The sequence below is a fragment of the Quercus lobata genome, chromosome 9 (assembly GCF_001633185.2).
Source record: "Quercus lobata isolate SW786 chromosome 9, ValleyOak3.0 Primary Assembly, whole genome shotgun sequence".
Taxonomy (NCBI): domain Eukaryota; kingdom Viridiplantae; phylum Streptophyta; class Magnoliopsida; order Fagales; family Fagaceae; genus Quercus; species Quercus lobata.
In genome coordinates this window covers 52,898,164-52,914,202 of record NC_044912.1, presented here as the reverse complement: position 1 = coordinate 52,914,202, position 16,039 = coordinate 52,898,164, and positions in this window count along the sequence as shown.

Below are 16,039 nucleotides of genomic sequence, written 5' to 3'. Positions count from 1 at the left end.
ATTTATTATCGGAATTAGCAGAAATAGCGGTGATGTGATTTTCCTTTTAACTGCTAATTTTTTTTAAGATTTTTTTTCCGGTCAGTTATCATTTTCCGGCCAAAAACCGGTATATATCCCAGTACGACCGAAACGGTCCCGTTACAACCGGTATATAAACCGGTACGAAACAGCTGCGTTTCTATACCGGTCTAAGCATCGAAACGGTAAATACCGACCGTACCAGCCGGTACGGTACGGTATCAACTCCATTGATCTTGACCACCTTTCTTATAACGTAGAAAGAGGGGAGTTACTTGGTACATGATAAAAATATAGCGAAACTTAGTAAGTTTATAGTGGCTTATTCCTTGATCATAAAACAACCTCCCCAACTTCTCCTTCTCTAATTTGTTTATTGGATTTAGCTTCATTTCTAATTGAATATATATATATATATATATATATATATTATCTTTATAAATATTTATATTGATGTTATAAAAGAGATAGAGATTATTTGGAATATGACCGAATGAGAGACTAGGGGCCCGTTTGGTATATGTGTTTAAAAACTGAAAATTGTTGTTTGAAAATATTTGTGGAAATACGTGTGGGTGAAAAAGTGCATTGAAATGCGTGAAATGTTGTTTAAAAACTAAAAATGGTTGTTTAAAAACACAAACCAAACACCCCCTAGGTTTCTAACATTAACAGTTTACCATGTAAAATATTGGTTTACAAAAATTAAAGTCTCAAAATATTTCTTTCCAAATAATTTAGAAAACTTTTTAGAGGTAAGAAAATTAGTGCACAATCCTTTTTTAATCATTTATAGTCATGTATTTATGGAACATTCTAAAGATACTTAAAAATTTATTGTGTAAAGCATACAACTTTAACTGCTTAATAAATAAAATTAAAATTTTTTTTTATTAATGACACACCAGTTTGTAAATTTTATATAACTAGTCGCTAACCTGTGCAATACATGGAAAAGTTACCAATTTTTTTCAAATGATGTGATATTAGCTATTGGAATTCAGCATTGATTCTCGTAGCACATTCTTATTTTTCAATTTCATTTATTTCATGTCTTCTACTAAATATTCAATGCATTCATTATATTTAAAAAACGTTAAAGTAAAGTTGTATCCTCAAATAACTAAATATAAGAGTTTAATTCCTGTTTGTTTCAATTTAAAATCAAATTGTGCATAAAAGCAAAAAAAATTCCTTTGTTACAATACGTCTTTAGTACCAAAATCACAAATTCATTAAAACCAAATTATGTATAGAAAATCTTAGAGATTGAAAGACAATTTTAAAGTGTTTTTTTTATCTTCTTCCTTTGTTGCTACATCAGAAATCATCAAATTTTGATTTTTTACTTTCCAAAAGACTTAACATCAAGTATGTCTAAGAATAAGCTTAACATCTGCTAGAATAGCTTAAAAAGAATAATTGCTGGAGTTTCACTACAATTCTACTATAAAACAAAACAATAGCTACAACCCAAAATTTCTTCCTACATTTTACAATCAGAGACAGACCTAAACAAAAAGGACACGAACTTGTATAGAAGAGGTAGAAGGTTTGGAAAAAAAAAAAAAAATAGGGGACTTAGTGGAGACAAAGAAGGCTGATGTTTTAGGTGCCTAAATAATTATTTCATCAATCAAATGATTAAGCTAAGCTAAATCAGATGTGCTAAAAAACCTAGATAGCAAAATAAAGCAAAACTTGAAGGCAAAAACACTATTTTGGTCCCTACATTTTGAAGTCATAATCAATTTGGTCCCTACCTTTTTGTAGTAATCAATTTGGTCCTTGATATTTTCAACTTGCACTCAATTTGATTCCTACCGTTAACTCACTAACGGAAAATATATACGTGGTAAACGGTATGCATGGTTGGCATACTTAAAGCTTAGGTGGCAACTAAAATAATAATATAAAATGACACATTAGCATATGAGCAAAAATAATAATTTATCAATTTAAAGAAATTAAAAGAAAAAACATGAATTCAAATCTGTTGTTGAACATGAACCTAGAGCCCAGAAAAATTAAATCCACGAATCTCAACTCTTCAATCCATGTTGGAAACAGAAGCCTAAAAAGAAGGCGAAGAGGAGTAGATGAAGATGAATCAAGGTGAAGGTTTGTGGGTTAATTTGGTCTGATCGAAAATTGCATGGAATTGCGACCTAAATGCTGGGTTCTTGCATTCATCATTTTGCACCACCAACCAGCCACATTTCATATAATTTCACCCCTTAAAAAAGTAAAACAAAAAAGCGCCCAACACGTTACCATTAAAATTAAAAACATTGGGTTTACACTATCAAACACATGAACTAATGGATCTCAACCATCCAAACAACACAAACAAATATTCAATTTTTTTTATTGAATCAGAAAAACCTAATTAAAGAGAATAGGAAAAGAGATTATTCATAGATTAATTGAGAGATACCGAGATAGAATGCTCTGTATGGAGGCTGGGTCGGAGATTGACAACGTTGGCTCCCATGGTCGTGCCCTTGCAAGCTTTCTACGAAATAGCTTGGATCTGTGTTTGAGAGAGTGAAGATGTTCTGTGTTTGGTGAGTAATGTCGAAAGGAGAGGTGTTGGATTTGGTTTTGTCGAAAGGAGATGTTCTGCCGTTCTGCCCTTGCACTGTTGCTTTAGGTTTTGCCGTTCTATGTTTGGTTTCAGAATTATAACGGGAAGAGTATTTGGATTGAGAAAGGAGGGTATATATATATAATTAAAAGAAATAAATCAGATTTAAAAATTAAAAAAAAATGCTGACATGGAAAATTGAATTAGATTTAAAAATTAAAAAAAATGCTGACGTGGAAAATTGTGGGAGCGGCAAAGGCTTCGGTTTTATATATATATATATATAGATAAAAATTGTATATACAAAACATAGTATTACTTTATAATTTTGGGTCTTGTTATAATGGAGTAGTGCTTTTTTATAATGTGAGTTGAACATTGTTTTATCTCTCAAAAAAAAAAAAAAGTTGAACATTGTTTTTTTTTTTTTTTAAATTAACAGGGGCCTTAGGTTAGGCTAGGCCTTGAGCTGCCACTGCATGAATTGAAGAGATTTTAAAAGAAAAAACAAAGAGGATGTGTATTAATAGGGAGTTGCTTTGGCAAAAGTTGCTGGTATTATGTGATGAGATCTTTTGATCCAAAATATCTCTATTAATACACATTTTCTATGTTTTAATTGGGGGAGGGGATCTGAATTGTGAATGTCACTATTGGAAACACTATCAAGTGCCAAAAAATTGAACTACAATATTCTTGGCTGTTAAATTAGATTTATGCTCTAGATAGTAAGTATTATTTTATTGGAATAATGTGAATGATCATTATATATATATATATATGGGGACACAACAAGATACGGCAAAAAGACATTCACATACTATATAGGTGAAGCTTAATAAGTTTATAGTGGTGTCCTTGGAGATTGTTTGGTACATGATTATGTGAGAGACTAGGTTGCTAACATTAACAATCTAGCAATCTACCATGTAAAATATTAGTTTACAAAAATTAAAATTTCAAAACATTTTTTTTTCAAAAAAACTTATGGTTTTCAATTGGGTTAAGTTTCTATTACTCTAATATTTTAGAGATTTTTTTGGAGGTATGACAAATAGTGCACAATCATTTTTTAACCACTTATAATCATATATTTATGGAACATGCTAAAGATACTTAAAATTTTATTGTGTAAAGCATACAAATTGATGTGACAATTAATGTAATTGGTAGACTTCAATCACCTAATAAATAACTATTTGATTTTTTTTTTTTTTGTGATTTTGACACATAAATTTGTAAACACTATGTAATAATAGTTGTATATCCAATGGCGCAGCCACGTCAGGCCGAAAGAAAAAAAGTTGAAATATACGGACTTCTATACGAGCTATCACAATTTTTTAGAAAGAAATTCAAGTAGATATTCTTTTGCGCCCCCCCCCCCCCCCCCCCCCCTTTTCATTCGGTTAGTTTTATTTTCTTTTTAAAGTTAAAACTCTATTAGTGATTAGTAAAAGATTTTAAATAATCAATAACTTAAATTAATTGGATATTCATCATCTTATGATAAACACATAGTTTTTAACAATTATCTATAAGAAAAAAAAATTCAAAATTTTGCTCATTCCTCATTTAAAAAAAAGAAAAAGAAAAAAGAAAAAACCATTCCCTCTTGCTTACCTTGGCATTGATGGCAGAGATGGCTGTGTTTCTGTGCATTCTTCTTCTTCATACTCAAAAAATTACACCACTAGTAAATCTACAACTGAACTGATATGCAACCCACCTTGAGCCCATAGATGAGTCTTTGACTCTTTTCTCAGTTTCTGTCCTTTCTCTCTTCTCTTTTTGCATTCCATATTTCCTTAGTTTATCTCCTTCATCTCCTTAGTTTGTCTTCCCAACCCACTTCTCAATTTTCGTTACTTCTCAATTGCTTGGAAGACTTGATTGGTTTATTTGATTATATTTTTTTTTTATCATTAAATGACTATTATTTGTCTATTTCTTAGCAATTTTTAACCAATTAATAAATTTTCATTTTAATTGTAATACTTAATAGATTGCAATTTAATTTGATAATCTAGGTCTATTGACAAATTAAAAACAATTGAGTTATAAATCACTTAAATATTGAAAATCTCAAAAATATATGTTTATAGTAGTACTATTTAGACTATATACATATTATGGATAAAGTATATAATTACCTATTTTCTTATTTGGCACCCAAAATATAAATTTTTGGCTCTGCCACTATGTATATCCTATTTAGGTTAGGCTAGGCCTTGAGCTACCACTGCATGAATCGAAGAGATTTTAAAAGAAAAAACAAAGAGGATGTGTATTAATAGGGAGTTGCTTTGGCAAAAGTTGCTGGTATTATGTGATGAGATCTTTTGATTCAAAATAATTATATTAATACACATTCTCTATGTTTTAATTGGGGGAGGGGATCTGAATTGTGAATGTCACTATTCGAAACACTATCAAGTGCCAAGAAATTGAACTACAATATTCTTGGCTGTTAAAATTAGATTTATGCTCTAGATAATAAGTATTATTTTATTGGAATAATGTGAATGATCATTGTATATATATGGGGACACAACGAGATACGGCAAAGAGACATTCACATACAATATAGGTGAAGCTTAATAAGTTTATAGTGGCATCCTTGGAGATTGTTTGGTACATGATTATGAGAGAGACTGGTTGATAATGTTAACAATCTAGTAATCTACCATGTAAAATATTAATTTACAAAAATTAAAATTTCAATTTTTTTTTTTTTTTATATAAAAAACTTATGGTTTTCAATTGGATTAAGTTTTTATTAGTCTAATATTTTAGATATTTTTTTGGAGGTTTGAAAAATAGTGCACAATAATTTTTTAACCAATTATAATGATATATTTATGGAACATGCTAAAGATACTTAAAACATTATTGTGTAAAACATACAAATTAATGTGACAATTAATGTGATCGGTAGACTTCAATCAACTAAATTTGATTTATTTATTTATTGTGATTGTGACGCATCAATTTGTGAACACTATGTAATAATAGTTGTATATCCAATGGCGAAGCCATGGGCCGGAAGGGCCCTAGTCCCCCCAAATTTTTTTGAAAAAAGTTGAAATATATGGACTTCTATACGAGTTATCACAATTTTTTAGAAAGAAATTCAAGTAGATATTCTTTTGCACCCCCCCCCCCCCCTCTCATCAGGTTAGTTTTATTTTCTTTTTAAAGTTAAAATTCTATTAATGATAGTAATAGCTTTTGAATATCAATTACTTAAATTAATTGGATATTCAAACTTATGATAAACACATAGTTTTTAACAATTATCTAAAGAAAAAAAATTCAAAATTTTTCTCATTCCTTATTTAAAAGAAAAGAAAAAGAAAAAGAAAAAGAAAAAAAACCACTCCCTCTTGCTTACCTTGGCATTTATGGCTGTGTTTATGTGCATTTTTCTTCTTCATACTAAAAAAATTACACCACCACAACACACAACACCACCAGTAAATCTACAACTGAACTGATATGCAACCCACCTTGAGCCCATAGATGAGTCTTGGACTCTTTTCTCAGTTTCATTCCTTCCTCTCTTCTCTTTTTGCATTCCATATTTCGTGTGTGTTTGGTAAAAATTAAAAAGTCAGCTTATTTTACTATTCAGCTTATTTTTACTACTATTTATGGACCTCACTGCACTTTTTGATATTATTCATGAGTCTCATTATATTATTTTAACTAACTTTTACCTTTATCTACAGTACTTTCAACAAAAAATTTTTAGTTTCAGCAAAATAAGTGGATCTGAACGAGATATATCTCCTTCATCTTTCTTTGTTTGAACTTTTTTTATTTTTGGTTTGCCTTTAAGTCCTTGCTTCAATTCGAAGAAGGGTACTGTCCACGTGTATGGTTGAAAACCATACACTTAGCATTGTTAAAAAAAACTAACTCATTCCCCACTAAAATCATAGTTTTCTAGCAATCTGATATAGCGATACACGGTTTTCCAAGCAATCTGATACAGTGATACATGGTTTTCCAAGCAATCTGATAAACTCCTCTTTCTAGTCCTTTATTTTGTCTTCCCAACCCGCTTCTCAATATTTGTTACTTCTCAATTGCTTGGAAGACTTGATTGTTTTATTTGATTATTATTTTTTTTTATCATTAAATGACTATTATTTGTCTATATTTTAGCAATTTTTAACCAGTTAATAAATTTTTATTTTAATTGTAATACTTAATAGATTGTAATTTAATTTGATAATCTAGGTCTATTGACAAATTAAAAACTGTTGAGTTATAAATCACTTAAATATTGAAAATCTCAAAAATATATGTTTATAGTAGTACTATATAGACTATTATCTATATTATGGATAAAGTATATAATTACCTTTTTTCTTATTTGGCCCCCCAAATATAAATTTTTGGCTCTGCCATTATTTATATCCATAGCATTACTCTACAATTTTCGACTTTTTATAATGGAGTAGTGCTTTTTTTATAAAGTACGTAGAACATTGTTGTTGTTGTTGTTGCAGTTTTTTTTTTTTTTTTTTTTAATAAATAGGGTTCTTACGCTAGGTCTTGAGCTGCCACAGCATGAAGAGTGTTTTTTCTTAAAAAAAACTTAGAGGATGTGCAGGGGCGTAGCCAGGAATTTTTACATGGGGGGGCCGATTTGAACCATGAAGGTTGAAATGGACGACGATGAGTATCATCGTTGTATGAATAGTCTATATTTTTAGGTTGATATGGACCTTCTTTGAGATAAGCTCGTCAGATTTGATCTTGTTTGTTGATAGGGAATTCACATATTTGTTTACATGATCCTGGATCACGATCTTCTCTTCAGATTGAATTCTTGAACATTTGGAGGGGTCAGGGTGTTCATCAGGCATCGAAGTATCAATATTTGTTTCTACAGCCACAGGTGTCCTAATTTCTGAATTGCTAACATCTTTTTTCTTAAAGAATGCATCAATTGTTTTTCATTTGCTCATAATTCTTTTAGCTTTAAGAATATGACTCAAAAATTAACCTAAAAAGAAGTTTAAAAAATAAAATTTTAATTAGAAATTTTTACTTAGTTACATGGATGTTATTCATACTCAAGAAAAAACAAAATTTCCACTATGGACGAGAGTTTTGGGGGCTGGTAGGTAGGCAACGGTACCAGTGCAAATGAAAGTGTATCAAAGAAGACAAAACAAAAAAATAAGAAGTAAAGAAAGGGATTCCGTGGGTCAGTGGGTGGATTTTTTGAGATGAAAAGAAAGTGAAGTTTTGTTTTTAGTGTTTGGACTTAAGCGGGCCAGCTTGTTTTATTTAGAGTACATAAGGTGATAATGCCTAAAACTAAAACTGGGCTTGGGAGAATATTTGAGCTGGGCTTGGGAGAATAGTTGAGAATTGGGCATGGGGGGGTTGGCTGTCCAATATTGGAGGGGCCCAAATTTTTTTTTTCTACCTACTCTAATGGAATTTTTTTTTTTTTTTTGCAGGGGCCGGGGCCCCCCCAAGCCACTACGTGGCTCCGCCCCTGAGGATGTGTACTAATAGAGAGTTGCTTTGACAAAAGTCTCTAGCATTTTGGGAGGAGACTTTTTGATAATTTTATATATAGTTGGGAGGGAGGGGAATTGAATCAAGGACGTCACTATTGAAAACACCATCAAATGTCAACTAATTGAACTACAAGATTCTTGGTTGCTGAATTAGATTTAGACAATAAATATTATCTTATTTTAATAATGTTAATGATCATTATTAATATTAACTTATTAAAGTATCCTATTTTTTTTTTTTAATGTAAACTAAAGTATCCTAGTACCAAGTTAGGACAAAAAGACATTCACTCTTTCAATAAAGAGTTGTTCATTACCTTTGGCTGGAATATTATCCCTTCCAATATTTCGGAGAGGATTGGATAGAAGAATTGAATCAAGTTGATGCTAATGGATTCAGCCATACTCTGGTTGGATTTCAATCTACCAGTCCAGGCATGAAGTTTACGAAATGCAGGGCTCGTTTGGTATATGAGCAAGACATTGAAGATCTCCAACAAATGGCTAGGGGCAACAACTGCAGCATCACTCCTTATGAGGATGACTTAGATAATTCAGCAGAAGATACCAAAGTTAAGCGAAGTCATGATGAATCTGATGGGGATGGGGCTGGACCTAGTGGACAAGGCACATCTAATGACATAGACATACCTAATCCAAAGAGGATACAACTCCCTAATCTAACTGAAAGATTCGTTCCACGTTTGGGAAATTGGTTTGGGAATTTAAGCACACATGAACAAGGTAACTCTGATTGCGAGCAAGAGGAATCCCCGTGAAAGTGGTAGCTTTTTGATGAATTTGCTAGGCTAATAATTTTGATTTTTGTGTAAGTCACCATCTCTCTCTCTCTCTCTTACAGAACTCGTTTGTAGCTTTTCTTTATTTCTTTTTTCTTCTTAAATTCATTGACATATGCTTGCATTTTTTTTTTTTAATTTTTATAATTTGTGATTCTTGTTTTGTCTAGTTGCTGGATAGTGCATAAGATGAAGTTATTGGACTTTGTTGGGGAGGAGAAATTGTCAAATTGCTAGCAGGTGAGAAGAAATGTGCAATTAATTGTGTGCTCATCATTTTTGTTCAATAATGTTGAAGGGTAAACTTAGAACTTTTGTTGCTCCATTTGTAGTACTTACTACAATTTTCCATAAAAGAATACAATAGATGCTTGCCACATAAAATCAAACAGAAAGAAAAACATTGGGCCCTTTTTCCCATAGAGGCCACCTTCTCTTAGGGCCTATATAAATAAATTAATTAATTAAAAAAAGAGCACTTGACCCTTTTTTTCCCTTCACTGCATCAACCTTTTGAAATTTGAAAATTGAGTTAACCATTAGTTCAGTTTTATTTTTGTTAATCTTTGAGGCTATGATGAATTTTGTTGATTTAGTTCAGTTTGGATTATTAGAAAGCAGTGGAAATTTTGCTCGTTGGTTTTTTGATTTTGTATTGAGTTTGTAATAGTTGAATTAGGCTCTTTTTATTGGAGGGCTTTTTGTTTTACGGGATCCTAAAGTAAGAAACTTAAAGGTCATTATTTTTTGTTTCATTTAAACAATTTGATTTTAAAATTGAAGTTTTTTTCTAGAATTCCTGTTGGGTGTTTGTGGCAACTGAGCTCTAGTTGAGTATATTTTAATTTTGTCCTTAAAATATTTGTATTTGATGGATTATCTTTTATTAATATAATATCTTTAATTATTATTTATTTTTTGCTGGTCAGATTATCTTTATTGATGTACTCAACACAAAATTTATTCTTGTATGTGACTATTTCTCTGTATGGCTGTAAGGAAACTTGACAAATCCCCAATATTTGTATTTGGAAAATTGTAATGCTTTACTAATACGGGCTGAAATAGTGGTGCTAGACTTAGTTCTTGAGTTCTCAACTTTCTGGGTTCCCTTTGAAACATATAAATTTTGTTTTCTTATCCTATATTTTTCATACAAATTGGACAAGTGAGAAAATGTTGGGGTTTATGCCTTTATATGGTTTTCATTTCAGAGCACATACGCATAGCTCAAGCAAGCCAGTTTTGTTCGAATTTGCTGGCAATTTCTTTCCTTTATATAAAATGCATTTTTTCCCAAGAAAATAGGAGGAGCTTATTGTGGGTAATGTTGTTTTGTAAAATGTTTTCTGAGGGTACCAGTTAGAGCTATGCCAAAAAGTTTTGGAGAATGTTAAGTGTTTATTTGGGGACAGGTTGTGGGGCGTCCATATGGCTTCTTTATCTTACAATTGGGGTCTCCTTTGTTAATTGATAATTGATATTAGGGAAAGAAATAGCAAAATTGTAATAGTGAAGTGAGACCTTGTAGAACTAGAATTTGTAATCGGGAATTTTATCCTGAAAGACTAATAACATCTGTTGATCCTTGTTAGGAACCTAGTGATTCCTAGTGGGGATTGATAGGAATTGTAGGAGAATTGACTTAATTTGAGGTAGTCAACCTCAGTAGAAAAATATTAAAAGAGAGGAAATACACTAAGCAATTAATTGGTCTATTCTTCCACATCCACCGTTGAATTACACTTAGTATTTATAGGAGATTATCCAATCTTATTGGTCCACTTGGCATAATATAATTAGCTAATTAATTTAACATGTGCTCTAAGAATTAATCCATGTGTTAAATGAGTTACATGTGGTCAAAGAATTAATCTAGGTGTTAAATGAGTTACATATCTTAACTAACTAACTAAAGGGATTAAAACAATTATTATCCTATTTCTAACAATCCCATGCTTAAAGAAATGGTTTAACAAGTTGTAGAATAACCTTTCCTCTACTTGCATTGCTGCCTCTGTGACTTTTGACTTGTGAGCTCTTCCTTTTTAAGTTACTAATATGTCATTCACTTCCTAGTATGTTTTTACAAGTCGATATGACCAAAGGACTGTTTTAGGTCTTGGTTCCTTATTTTTTTCAATTTTTGGCCTGTTTTATACTGGTTTTAGGGGTTTTTACCATACCAAATTGGTGCCTGATTCCTGATTTCACGGGTCAGTCCAATTTTTAAAACTATGCTTCCTAGTCTTCTGTTAATAAATTTATATGAAATAATTATTTTTATTTTTATTTGAGTGGAAAGTACTGATTTTATATACTTGTGGAAAAGATTACATGTATAAATATACCTTTCTTCTACTAACACATTATTTGCCCCAACTTATACTACAACTTGGAAGTTGGCAATTATGAGTTTGGACAATCACTTTCACATACTCACATCTTTTTCTCTACTACTTTAGTCAACCACTTTAGGGTTGTAGCAAAAATTGTGATACTAAAGTTGTGTCTTTAAACTTTCTCATAAACATAACATTGAAATACTAGTTGTAAAACTTTGACTAAAATCCAAAACTGACCCTTTAAGTTTCATCTTTTGTCATTTCAGTCCTTTAAGTTTTAGTTTTGTCATTTCAGTCCTCTAAGTTTCAAATTTTGTCAATTAAGTATTCCGTTAGGCTTTTGTTAACTTTTTCCGTTTACTTGACGTAGTTAGGAATGGCCATATACCCATTGGGTAATGGATATCCAACCCTACTCAATCCAAATGTTTCGGGTAATACCTGATTCTTCATGGGTAGAGCTTAACCAGGTAGGATATGGATATTACCCGAATTGTTCGGGTAGGGTATGGATATTATCCAAACCCAACCCGTAAAAAAAAAAAAAAAAAAAAAAATCCCAAAACCTCTCTCACCGTCACTCACACTCTTTTTGCCTCTCCAGACCAGAGCTATTGACCTACTTTCTTCTCTTCCCAACCCATCCAAGCACATCTCTTGGTCAGTCATAGCAACACTGATCCACCACGTTTGTGAATCGCTGATCTTGGCCACCACCGACAACTCGTTGTTCTCGTTATTACGGAGTGCGAAATCATTGATTAGAAAGCAGTAAAAAAATTAAATGGGTTTCGGGTAGGGTATGGATATCCATGGATAATATATTCGGGTAAGATTTGAGTATGGATACTAATGGGTATTGATAATTGAGTATCCATGAGCAAGCTTTTCGGGTAGGGTATGGGTATACCCGATCCATACCCTACCCATGGCTATCCCTAGACGTAGTTTTGAGTGTTTTATTTATTTATTTATTTAATTTTGTAATTAAGAAAAACGAAAAACTTTAAAAAAGAAAAAAAAAAAAAGAAAAAGGGCAGAAAAGGGGAACGACGTGCCCTTGAAAACAAAACAAAAAATCACAATACGATTGAGCCCCACCTGAGGAATTGACGGAGAAAGAAAGGGGGAAGGAGAAAGAGTTAGGGATCGTTGGATCAGCAGGGGAGAGAGAGAGAGATTGTGAGTCGGCGAGGGACCGTGAGATTGAGACTGAGATAGAGAGAGAGATTGAGACCGAGATAGAGAGGGATATTGACACTGAGAAAGAAGGAGATGGATTGCGATTTCTCAGTTACTAAACAGAGGCCTAATACTTGTTCTCATACTGATCTCTTGTACGGTGCCTGTTTCCTCTCTGATCTGCTAGTCTTTTCTTCTTCTTCTTTTTAGTTGTAAATTGTTTTTGCTATTTTTTTTTTTTCCGGTAAAACAAGCTTAATCATTACTTAGGAATTCACAAGTCTATTACAACGTAAATTAGCCTTATCAAAAGCTAATATATCCTCCACCACAGACGGTGGGTTACAAAAAGTAACAAAACTATACAAAAATTGCGCTCCTAATTTAGCCAATGCATCAGCGCATTGGTTTGCTTCCCGGAAGGCATGGATCACGCGCTTGTTTGGAATTTCCTTCAAGAGGCTCCTGCAATCAGATAAGAGAGGCTCCATTAAGAGATTTTCAGTTTCATTGTTCATTAGAATAACAATGCTCAAAGCATCTAGTTCAATTATAAGTTGCTGAATGCCCATTTCCTTAGCTAGCAGCAGCCCGTCTCTAAGTGCCTAAAGCTCAGCCAAGGCACTATTAGTGAACCCAAGGCCTCTAGCAAACCCCTTCAACATGTTTTTCCAGGCCAGCATCAACTCCAAATCGAACCATCCCCAAACCTCCGTTGGATCCTGCCTTATCCATCTGATCGTCTCGTCTCCGATCGGAATGATTTTTCCCTTGTAGAACAATGCCCACCTCTTTGCTCTCTCCATGGTTCTTGAACTTTAGGGTGTTTGACTCCCTAACCTTACCCGTTAAACCAGGTTTTGTTACTGCCTTAGCTGCAATAGAAGAGGTGCAAGGCCTTTGGTCCAGCCCATCATCACTCAATGGGCCTGCATTCGCCCCAAATACAAACAAATTCTTTTCCTTACTCAGGCCCATTTCACTAATGTGAGAACCAACGGTCACTTTGGTCTTCTGCTTGGAGCTTGCACGGCTACCATTCCTAACAGTGCCTTTTCTATCAAAAGTCTTGTTGTGATGAGACGGGGAGCTCTTGAACTCTTCCCTATGTGACCTGTCACCCTGTAAAACCGGAGCTTTTCTTTTCCCAGCCGCCCTATCATTATCCTTTGCCCTATGCAAGGTCTTATCAACAGGCAGATGGGAAGATTCATCAGCTTGGCTTCCACTTGCGCCACTCGGCTTGTCTCGGTTTTTGCTAAATGGTTTACGTCTGGTAACGATCATCCAATCCCCATATTCATCCTGCTGGCTGGCAGCAGTTTCTTCACCCACAGGCGTTGCAGCTACGCCACTCTGAACCTCTTGACTTCCACTGCCATGCTCCTCCTGAACACCCCTGCTCTGCCCCCGAACTAAGAAAGGACACACTTCCCTACCATGCCCAATTCGTCCACATTCAAAGCAAAGGGTGCCTATACCTTCATACATAATACTTTGCTTCAGCCGCCCCAAATAGATGGACTTAGGCAGAGGTTTGTCAAGGTTAACCTGGACACATAAGCGAGCAAAACGTCCTCTAACTCCATTGGCAGTGTTGGCATCAATTCGTAGAACAGGACCAATAGCTCTACCTATCTTCATCAACGCATTATACTCATAGAACTCTATAGGTAATTTCGGTAGCCTAATCCACACTGCAACTGAAGAGAGAGTAGCTGAAGATGCATGGAATTCAGGTTCCCATTGCCTAATGGCAAGGAAGTGTTTCCCTATAAACCAAGGGCCTCCCTTAAGAATGTTGTCCACATCCTCTCTGTTCTCAAATTTAATAAGATAAAAATCAAATCCCAAATCAATGCAGTCCATACCTCCCCTTGGATTCCACATGCTCCGAATCTTGGAAGCAAGGAAAGTGTAACCCACCTTTCTTCCAAAAGGTTTGATTATGAGCGCTTGATGCCAGGGTGCTCTCATATGGGATTTTTCATCCCTGGAGAAGCACACTCTGAGGCAGCCCTCTTCTGCTTGTTCTTCTTCATCATCAGATTCTAAATCTTCTTGCATTTCACAAGCAAAACCAAAAGCTTTTTCAAAAGCCCCAGGGATTGATCCCACCAACTTATCTCTGTAGCTTCCTGCCTTGTAATGTAGATTATCTTCCATATCATTTGCTGCCTGGTGGCTATCTTTGAATTTCTTTGTGCTACGGGCCAGAGTATCAGCTTCCTCATCAGAGCGCTTCAAGTTTTCTCTCTCCATTTTTTCCATTCTCCAAACTACCTTTTACTTTTTCTCTCTGTCTAAACTCTGCACAACTTTAGCCGAATTATTTTCTAATTATTTTGCTAATCTCTTGTTTTTGCTATTTTAAAATTTAAAAAGCTTTTCTCTTTTTATTTTTTGTGAACTATATTAGTTGCTTGTAGTTGTAGATCTGTGTTTCTGTGCTTGTGAGCTATATTTATTATTTGAATTTGTGTGCTGTGCTACTTTGAACTTTGGATTTTACACAGCGATCCATATCGTGATTTTTTGTTCTGTTTTCAGGGGCAGGGTCGTTCCCCTTAGCATTTTGTTGTGTTGCTGGCAAGGATGATTGAATTGATAGGACGCAACTTCTCCCTCTGTAATCTAATTAGTATACTTCAAATCTGATGGAATGGACCATGCTAAATGTACTGTGATGTAGTTTGTATTTTTCTTCTGTTTGTTGTCAAATGCATGCTAATTGTTTCTCCAAATAATAATAATAATGCATGCTAATTATGTAATCACGTGAAAGTATTGTATAATCTACCTTGAATAGATATTTCCAAACCTTCACCACGTTGATTGCATGAAGGAGAAAGTTGGTAAGAAAAGGCTTTTAGTTCTTTAGAACAGTTTACTGGCATTGGTACTATCTGTTATTTGATTTTTTTTTTGTAAGGATAATGGGAGATTCATTTTAATCAGCGATGATATTATGTCACAAAACTTTGTAGCGTTGAAAGCTCACGCTAAACGCAATCTAACAGGAATCAAGCCATGAAGGTTGGTCGGTTGACTTGACTGCTTAACGGTGCATTTGTCATTCATTCAATTCACTAGTGATTTGTCAAATGTTTTCACTTATTTTTACCGTTCTTTGAACAAATGGAAAAATTATTCGGTTCTTATGGTGGACCACGTCACTTGTTCACCGTTTTACAAAAATACTCCTTACTTATTTAAGATTCCTGAGTCACTAATCAGTTTTTGTTTAAAATTTTTTTCTGACTCAGCAATTTTAAATAGATGAAAGTTTTTTAGTAGAATGATTAACCACATCAGTTCTCCACCATGAGGACTTTATTTCTCAAACAAATGAACTTGGAGTGAGAATGGAAACACATTTAGACTAGTAAGGCCATGCTCTTTTCTTTTTCCCCCTTTAAAATGTGTATATATATATATATATAGTTAAAAATTAATAGGTTAGATTTCCTACTCCTCTCTTTAGATTTTATTTACTTACTAGCCTCATCACTCGCGCTCCACATATGTGATGAGGCTTTTTGTTTTTTTGTTTTTTTGGTT